The sequence below is a fragment of the Dipodomys spectabilis genome, unplaced genomic scaffold (assembly GCF_019054845.1).
Source record: "Dipodomys spectabilis isolate Male_0828 unplaced genomic scaffold, ASM1905484v1 ptg000250l, whole genome shotgun sequence".
NCBI lineage: Eukaryota > Metazoa > Chordata > Mammalia > Rodentia > Heteromyidae > Dipodomys > Dipodomys spectabilis.
This window is the reverse complement of record NW_024870927.1, coordinates 3238906-3248154: the sequence shown is the minus strand read 5'-3', so window position 1 is coordinate 3248154 and position 9249 is coordinate 3238906. Positions and strand designations below refer to the sequence as shown.

At 32.5% G+C, this 9249-nt stretch overlaps 1 non-coding gene across 1 annotated transcript; it reads right to left on the bottom strand.

Moving 5' to 3' along the window:
• Positions 1-489: 489 nt before the first annotated feature.
• LOC122124870 lies at positions 490-593 on the bottom strand. The gene has a single exon (XR_006150675.1). It is a non-coding gene; the product is annotated as a U6 spliceosomal RNA (small nuclear RNA).
• Positions 594-9249: the final 8656 nt, after the last annotated feature.

The following is a 9249-nucleotide window of genomic DNA, read 5'->3' as shown; positions in this document are numbered from 1 at the left end:
TCTATAATGTTTTTTGCAGAGTTTGTGATTTTTTAAAATCAGAAATAATTTTAACTTATCTGTGGAAATGAATAGTATAGAAACTTAAGTTATTCCTGGTGCTTGTCTGAAAAAAGTATATCTATGTTTGTATAATGTCCATAATCCATTTCCTTCTCTCCTAGATATATTTTGAATTCTACATTGTTTTATAATATATAGGTTAATTAATAAATGTGTCCATTCAAATTGCATTCCTTATAGAAAAAGTTTAAGATTTCTTTTTTTACCTAGGTCCTTATAGTATTTTATTTCTTTGGGATAAGATGACAATGTTATCTAATTTCAAGTTGTGTAAAGGTTATGCTATGTAAAGGCCTTTCTAAGGTGAAGATTTAAACACTGATGTCAACCTAACCTTTAATTCTATGAATTATATATGCTGTTACACTTGTATTTTTGTAATCAACCTTTTAATAACTGTTTTTCATTTCTTGCATCTGAAAAATGAAAAATATGGAATACTTCACAAATTTTTATATCATCCTTGTGCAAGTGCCATGTTAATCTTGGTATTGTTGTCATTTGGGTAGAACTGCTGCTGAAGCCTGTAGTATCCTCTAAATTTAAGTAGTTAATGATGCAATCTTTATACAGGCATATATCCTTGGTTGCCTATTTGTAACAATAAACCCTTATTGTTCCTAAAAATGTTATTGATCTTATTTCTCTAAATTTCTGTTTATAGTGGAAAAAAAACTTATATTGTATGGTAGATTGCTCACATTTGCAATTTTTCTGTCAATGACTATTTTGTCTTTTTCATTTTAAATTTGATCATATTTTGAAGCCTTTATAGCTAAGTCCAAAGGTGATGGCTTTTCAAGTACTTACTTATCAACTGAGTTAGCTTTGTGGAGCTAATGGATTCAAAATAAGCCTTCTTAAAAGCTACTTCGAAACTTCTGCAGCTTAAAATTTCCAAAATGAGGTCTCAATGGCACTAATGTCTTCCTGACCCTTTACCCTTCTTCCATGTAGGAAGAGACCAACCAGAATATCTTACCGTGACAGCATAGATTGTCTTACTGGAACAAAACTAATCTTAGTTACAAGGGATCATAGAGAGATGAATAGTTGAGAATGAATTATTCAGAATAGAAGGTATTTTCTAAAAATAGGCATGAGGATGAGTATACCCCTCTTCCTAGGGAAGCCTACAGTGGACACTTAGACCTTGTCCATGAGTTGGTAGCTAAAGGCAGATATTCAAAGTATTTTATTAAAATACCTTTGTTTATTATACCAAACATTTCAAAAGTAGCTAAAGCCAAGAAGGTGAAAATATTGTTCATATGCATGATTACCTAATGTCCTAGCCTGTCTACAATCCAACCAGGCAGGAACTTACACTACTGACTTTCTATCAACAAATATTTTCAAAGCTCCTGGACAAGTCCTCGATATTAGGCCTTAAATTGGTAATGTTTTAATCACAGTGTTTCCTCTTGCCTCTAGGCTGTAAATCTCGAAATGGTAAAGCTTTAGATCTAACTCTACCAAAAACTGAGGTAGAGATAATGGAACAATACTTTAAAACGGAGTTGCCTTTGATACCCTAACCACAACAAAACAATGGAAAATAATTTCTTATATTATATATACTTATATATTTTTATTTATATGTGTTGATCTTAAATTTCACACAGTGAAACTTACTAGAATTAGATGATAATTTGACAACTAAATTGATATTTATTCCCATAAATAGATTGGAATATAAATAATTATTTTTAGAATATAAAAAGTATCAATGCAATGTCTTCGGTATAAATTTGTGATACCATCTAAGTGTTCTTGATCTTCTGAATTTACATGGTAAAAAAACAGTATTGTTTTCCTCTAATCTATAATGTATTTTACTCTGCTGCTCTGTTTATTGTTTTAAGTCGCTGGTCCCAAACTGTTTTTCTCCATATTTCTGAAGCATTCTTACTGATTTTACCAAAATGTTGCTGATATGATGTCTAAAAGCTATTATTCTTCTGCAGGACCCACGGGTCCTAGGATACCAGTTCCCAGTTATCTGCATCATCAGATAACAAGAGCAAGACTTTTCACCTAGGCCCATTCAACATGCCAACAGTAAGTAATTGAAGACATGTCTCAATTTCTCATTTCCTATAATATTTCAGGTCCTTAATTCCTTGCAGGATTTAGATGTAAGCTATTGTGTAATGCAAGTCAACTTAAAATGAAAGATGAGATCATAAAATATGTGAGAAAGTACTGTAATTCAAACTTTCAATTTACAGATGACAAGCCCATTTGAGTGAACAAAATCACAAATGTCACAAGAATATTTTTAATACCTTCTCCTAATGATTAATGAAAGATTTCAGCCCAGCATAAGTAGGCCAAAAGTACTTCCTGGAACGGTAGATCCATACATGGTCTACCAAGGCTAGGAAATCTTGACTTAGAAGTCAAATATAATTTAGAAAAACTTTAATTAAGAAGATCCTTAGAGCTTCAAAAAACTGTTACTTCAGTAAAACTTGGTTCTGTAGTATAAAAATGTTGTCTTTCTCAAACCCATGATAACCTACATTTAATCTTCTGAAAGTATATTCCTTTTCAAATAAACTTTTTAAAATCACATTCACCAGAATAACACTTGGCAAGTAGATGATAGTGACATTACAAGTTTTTCAATGTAGGGGCAAGTTACAATAGAATTGATTTATTTACCCAGCACTAATCCCAAACAAGTTCAACCATTCATTAAATTGTAGAAATATTACCCCCCACACCATTGGCATTGTTCGAGTAGATGCCTTCCCGAAATATGTTAAACAGATCAGCATCCTATATTTCAAACCCAAATATTAGCTAATAAAGTAAATTTCATCACATAAGAAGGTACATTTTAAAAAGTCACTAATAGTTGCCTTATCATGCGTTGTTTTATGTGTTCCCTGCTTAACATAGTTAGAAATATGACTTCAAGTCTTGAATATGGGTACTCATCAGAGATGTGACAAACATAAAATCTGTCTTCTATTTCTATCATATACCTCTATAGTAGTAAATCTTAGTTTTCTTCTTTTACCAAATAAATAAAATAATCACACCATTTTACAAAGCCATTTATAAAAATTAGTACAATAAATTCTAAGCCATTTTTAAACTTTTTTGTTGACTAAAGATTAATGTTCCAAATGGATTAGAATAAAATCATGTCTAGGTGCTTCACATCTCCAGTCTTGCAAATGAATTATGGAAATATAAGCTGACATCACTTCATGTATATGCAGGATTGAAACTGCAGGAGATGTATATAAACCTTTCAAAACATTAACAGGCAGTTTAACAGAATGACTATCAGAAAATTGAAACCTGAGAGGAATAATAGTAAAGACATAGAATGAATGAAAAATGGAACAAGGGCAAGTATATCTAGAACACTCAATATACACATGTAATAAATGAAGTGGTAAATCTGAAATAAATCTTGGAGAAGGGGATTGGTAGAGAATGATAGAAGGAGTGACTCTAATCCTGGAGCATTTGACAATTAGATGGACATATTCAATTGTAATATACTTGCACAACCTTTTGAAATTCAGTTAAAAACACAACAACAAACAAAAAAACACAAAAATCGCAACCAAACAACAATCTCAAGAGAGTATGAATATGACCTATCAAAATTTTAAGCAGTTAATGAAGGGCAGTCTTGGGAAAAGCAAACAAAGCTGTTCAAAGAGGGCAGTTTGGGGTAGGGGAGAATTTAGAACAGATTAAGTACATTGTCAAAGGTTATAAAGCACCTACATCTACTGCGAATATTTTCATCTGCGAGTGCTCTTTGTCTGAACTGGACACTCCAGTCATGAGGCACACTTGATAGCTTGTGAAGATAGAATGGAAGAAACAAGATCAAAAACGCATTATTCTACTGGAGAGAAAACATTTCTCTGTGTTTCCTCTCATCTGTCTTCATTACTCTTTTTTCATACCTTTAATAAAATCAAGTGATTTTGAATTATATCTTTCCTTCTTTGTTCTAGCAAAGTAATTGTTCAAAATATTTCACTAAATTTTATTTCCCATTATTTTCTATCATACTGTTTACTTGTCCAAGTGAGTCCATTAAACTTCCCCTTTGCATTTGGTTGCCACGAAAACTCAACAGCTATGTTAATGAGGATAAACTGTAATGCAAAACTTTGTCTCCAAAAAACCAGTTCAAGAACCTGTAATCACAAATATTTAGCTATAATTTTTTTCTTTTTTCTTTTACCTTGAAAATCTTCTCGTGTCTAAAGTGCCCTCAAAAATAAATACTCTACCTTGAGAGCATTGGCACCCACCCCTGGGTATCTAGACAGGGAACAGACCTTAGAAAGGAAACCTCCAGTTTCAAAAGTGAATCATTTGGGTTTGAGGAACACCAGCGAACTCTTCATTTGTTTGTTTAGCTTTACTTGATAATGTAACCCAGTTCTTGAACGGCAGTAGATTAGAATAAATTTAGGGCATTAAATATTAAAAAAAAACAAAAATAAATAAATACTCCACCACTTTTTGCTTCAATCACTTCTAACCTCAAAGATATATTTTGCTAACAAGATGCTTAGAAGAAACCAAAGAATACTCCACTTTTATCTTCACTCTTAAGACTCTCCTTAGATACCATATCAAGAACAGTGAAGTTATTCTTTGCAGAATTATTTCAATAGATTATTTTTCTCATGGTCTTGCATTTGCTCAACAAAATGTATGGAGAAGAATAGAGTTAAATCACCCATTCCTTGGATTAGTGTCTGTTACAAAGGCAATACTTCTATGTCTTACTTCTCTGTTCTCCTCTTTGCTCTTGACTGATTTCCAATTAATCACAGCTTCTTAGCTTCAGGTCTAGTAAAGCTGAAGGACTATAAGGCCTCCCGCACTGCTATATCTTCATGGTTTCTCTTTCAAAACTCTTTTATTTGGATGTGGAATTTATTTTCATGTCTTCAATGTGTTCTGCAATACACTGAGCCAAATAGACTCTGTAAAATCACTTTAGGTAGCAAAAACATTAAGAAATCTACATCAAAAAGTTTTGGCCTCCCTCCACTGCAGAAACCAATACACTTAGCTAAGGCTTCTAAGAACGTGTTTTCTTACCTTTTCAATATTCTCAATTCTTTTCTGATCCCAAAAGTTTTTGGCTTATGTAATGAGAGAAGTCTTCATTATCTCATGTTAATAAGGATATTATATTTTTGAGCTACTTAGAAATGCGAAATAATTGGTTTGATGTATCCAATCAGATTTTTTTCTGTGTTTCACTGCTTCACTTGGAAAGAAATTGTGGAAAGTATTACAAACAGAAAAGTGTAAACCCAATACCTTCTTTCATTGTGGAGGACACTCTCTCCCTAAATAATTTGAACCAAATTATCTTATTCAGAAAATTACTGTTTGGTAATTAAAGTCAATTCACAAATTTTAATTTCTTATTTTTTTTTTTTACAAAATTTGTGTTTAAATTCCACTACAACCTTGTTTTCACACAGTAAGAGTATTTTTCCTGGTTAAGGACAATTCTCAAGGGAATCTACATGATTTACAGCAAGGTTTGTGAGGTTTGTTTATTTAGTGTGAAAATGAGCCATCTTACCCACATTGCTCCATCTCAGCTAAGTCTCTATGGATTTCTTTACATGAAAGCCTATTTTCCCAGGTAATTTTAAATTTTCTTAATAGGTTAAGTTGTGAAAAAGGTTGAACAATTAAAATTTACCTGCCATAAACTTTTAAACTTTTTTGAAATTCCTTTATCAGAATCACGAATTCACCAATCCTAATTCCACCTTTACCATAAAAACAGTTAATATATTTTTTCCTGATATACTGTCCATGAAACTATTATTTTCCAGTGGCTTTGTTATGCATGTATATGATCATATGAGCGGATGCTGAGCAAAATGAACTCCAAGCTATGGAAACAGAGATATTTATTTGCAGTTGTTGTTTGTAATGTACAATGTGATTTCTATTTTCTTTGGGATTTTCCTCTATGGTTTATTCCCTGCTGTATTTGATTTTGGTACCCTGTGTATTGAGCATGCATTTACCTTAATTAGGGAAGGGAACAGGAACAACAAAATGGCGAGACAGAGGACAAAGGGTAAACCAATGCAATAGCAATACTCACAAGACAATAAGTTGGAAATGTACATTACAACTTGTGAGGCATATTGGGGTGAAGTAAAACTGTGAGAAAAATGAGAGAGAGGGTAACAAGTTTGAAAAATTGTGTTTTCACTAGCTTACAATTGCTGTAACCCCACTGCACATCATTTTGACATTAAAATTACATTTTAAAAATAAGCTGCATGAAATAATATTTCACTGTATTGGTATAGTAAATATTATTCTTTATGTAGTAACTTTTAAAAATCAGTACTATTTGGCATCTAATTTGAATTTTAATCAAAGGGCCATCAACTTGAATGTTGTCCAACTAGACAATATTTTCACAATATACTTGCCAATATTTTGAAAAAAGAATAAATGTAGTACTTTCTCATGCTAAAACAGAAAACACTTTAATTCTACGGAAAGCCAGAACTTTTAAAAGTAAATAAGTTGTTAAGAGGACAGAATATATGTGTTCTTCAAAATTCTTATGACTAATAACTACTCATTTTGAAATAATGAACATTCCATATATGCATTTTCCAATGGGGTGTTACAGATAGAGAAGTGAACAGAAAAATAGCCACATTCTGAAATAGTATAAAACTATGAAACATCAGTTATAATTAATTCTTCAAGAGTAAGCAATTATTTATCAGATTAAGCTATTATTTCTATGACCATCAATCCCAAGGTTTATGCAATAAAGTAATCTGAGACCAACAATTTCCAACTTGTAGGGTGCACCTCAAAATTCCCTTAATTCACATCACGAATAGCTTATCTCCATTTTGAAAAAATACTACACCTCTGCTAATGTGATACCCTCCATGTTCTGGAAAAAGCACCGCAATAAATTGGGTTGCATCATTTCTCCTCCACTGGTATTCTTGCAAATATTATTTATATTTATACTTTTTTAGCTATCATAGATAAACAGAATGCTAATATCAGAAGATTACATTTCAAAGCCCACCCAGGCAGGAAGGTTCCCTAGATTCTTATCTCCAGCAAAAGCCAGACACAAGTGGTACTGAGGTTGAAGTGGTAGGGCACAAGCCTTGAGCATAAACAGCCTCAGAGACAGTGTCCATGCCCAGAGTTCAACCCCTAGCACAAAACAATAAAACAAAAATAAAAACAAACCCCAAACCTAGCATTTTTCTCATTGTACACAGAGACACATAATTAAGGAAATTGCTTCCTGTGTTACATACAGGTAGAAGAAAGAAGAAGTCACACAATTATTCTCTTCATACAATGTTATACCAAAGCCTCAAAAAATTGCCTTTTTCTAAATTTATAAATTAATATCATATATTGTTGGCAACTCTGTCTACATTATTCACATTATCGTTTTATACATGAACTGTTTGAAATCTCTATTAACAGAGTTCTAATTATAACTCTCTTGAAAGTATATTCCAGGCAAATATAATGTAAGAAACATTTGTAAATTTTTCAATTAAACCTTCTACTTAAAAAGAATTTTGTAGTATCCTATAGAATATGAAATTACAAACAAAACCAAAATATATATTTTAAATCTAAACTCTAATTAAGCAAGATCTATAAATTCTTACATTAGATGAACTTTGCTATATCTTCAGGCTTAATCTTTTGTAATCCTTCATCCTTTTCTTGGAATCTAACAGAATGATGATTACTTACTTTTTCAAGTTCTGGATGGGAATCATGAGCCATTTTGCATCTAGGAATGTTCTGTAATGAAGAGACCATTTAAAAGCAGAACTGAGGATTATATATGAGTTGCATTTCAATAGGAAATGACTTCTCAAAACATTATGACAAAATTAGCCCAACCTTCCAACTGTGTATTCCTTTCTTGTTTGGTTTCTTTTATTAAGACAAAATTATACTACCTAGTGCAGGAAGGGTGTCACTATGTAATTCCAGTTTCTAAACTCCTGTCAGTCTGAGTGCTAGAATCCTAGGCTTGTATCACATTGACCCACCATAGTTTCTTGCTTTATTTAATCTAGATACAGACTAGCAATTCTGAACTTCTCCAATGATATCATCCACTAGATTGCTCCGACTGTTCATGTACTATTTTAAAAGATGTTCTAACATTTCACAGAGGATATGATCATTTTCAGATACACATTTGGGGTCTCTGATTCATTCCTCCATGGATCTGATCCTTTCATAATGATTACTTGACTCTCTTACTATCTCTGGTCCCTATCTTTGTAATATTCTTAAACTTTTTTGAAGAAACTTCACTTGAGGAGTTTCTAACATTAAAAATTATGACTTGATTCTCATCTTACTGAGGACATATTATCTATTGTTTCCTAACTTTTCTACATATTCTGAGAATTGCTTCATTTGTGTATTTGTGTGTGCACATATAAGTGCCTCTGTGTTTATGTGTATGTTTGTATGTACGTATGCAAAAGCCTCAAGCTCTTATTCAGCCATCTTGCTCATGACTGGTATTCCATCACTTGAGCCATTCTTCTAATACAGCTTTTGGCTGGTTAATTATAAATAGTGTCTCAAAGACTGTTCTCCCCAGGCTGGATGCTAACCTGAGCTGAATAGCAGAGGGACAGCGCCCAGGACCAGAGTTCAAGTGCCAAGACCACCACCAACAAAAAAATATATAAGTAAAGGAAAGAGAAAAATGTGATCTTATCCACCAGTTCATGGCTAGTATAATCCCTGCTCTCTCAAGATGGACTTTTTTTTTCCAGTTAAGTCCATGATCTTATATCTGACTTGCATTGTAAACAGAATTATTCTTCCATTCTACTGTCTACAAATTTGCGTGATTAACAAGCGTGATTTATAAAGAGAGTGGTCTCATACTTCGTATTCCTCGTAGGAGTAATGCTTTCCCTATATCACTCTCATAAATCTACATGCTGGACTTGGCTTTATTGTTTCAATGTTGTCTTATTTATAGAGTCTTCTATAGTGTAATGAACCCTTATACTTAAACACAGAACTTCTCTTTCTCCTATTATTGCTATTGTTTCCCTAACTGTTAACTCATGTACACTTGGGAAATAATGTGCAGCATATATACTCATAAAAAATGATCTGAGA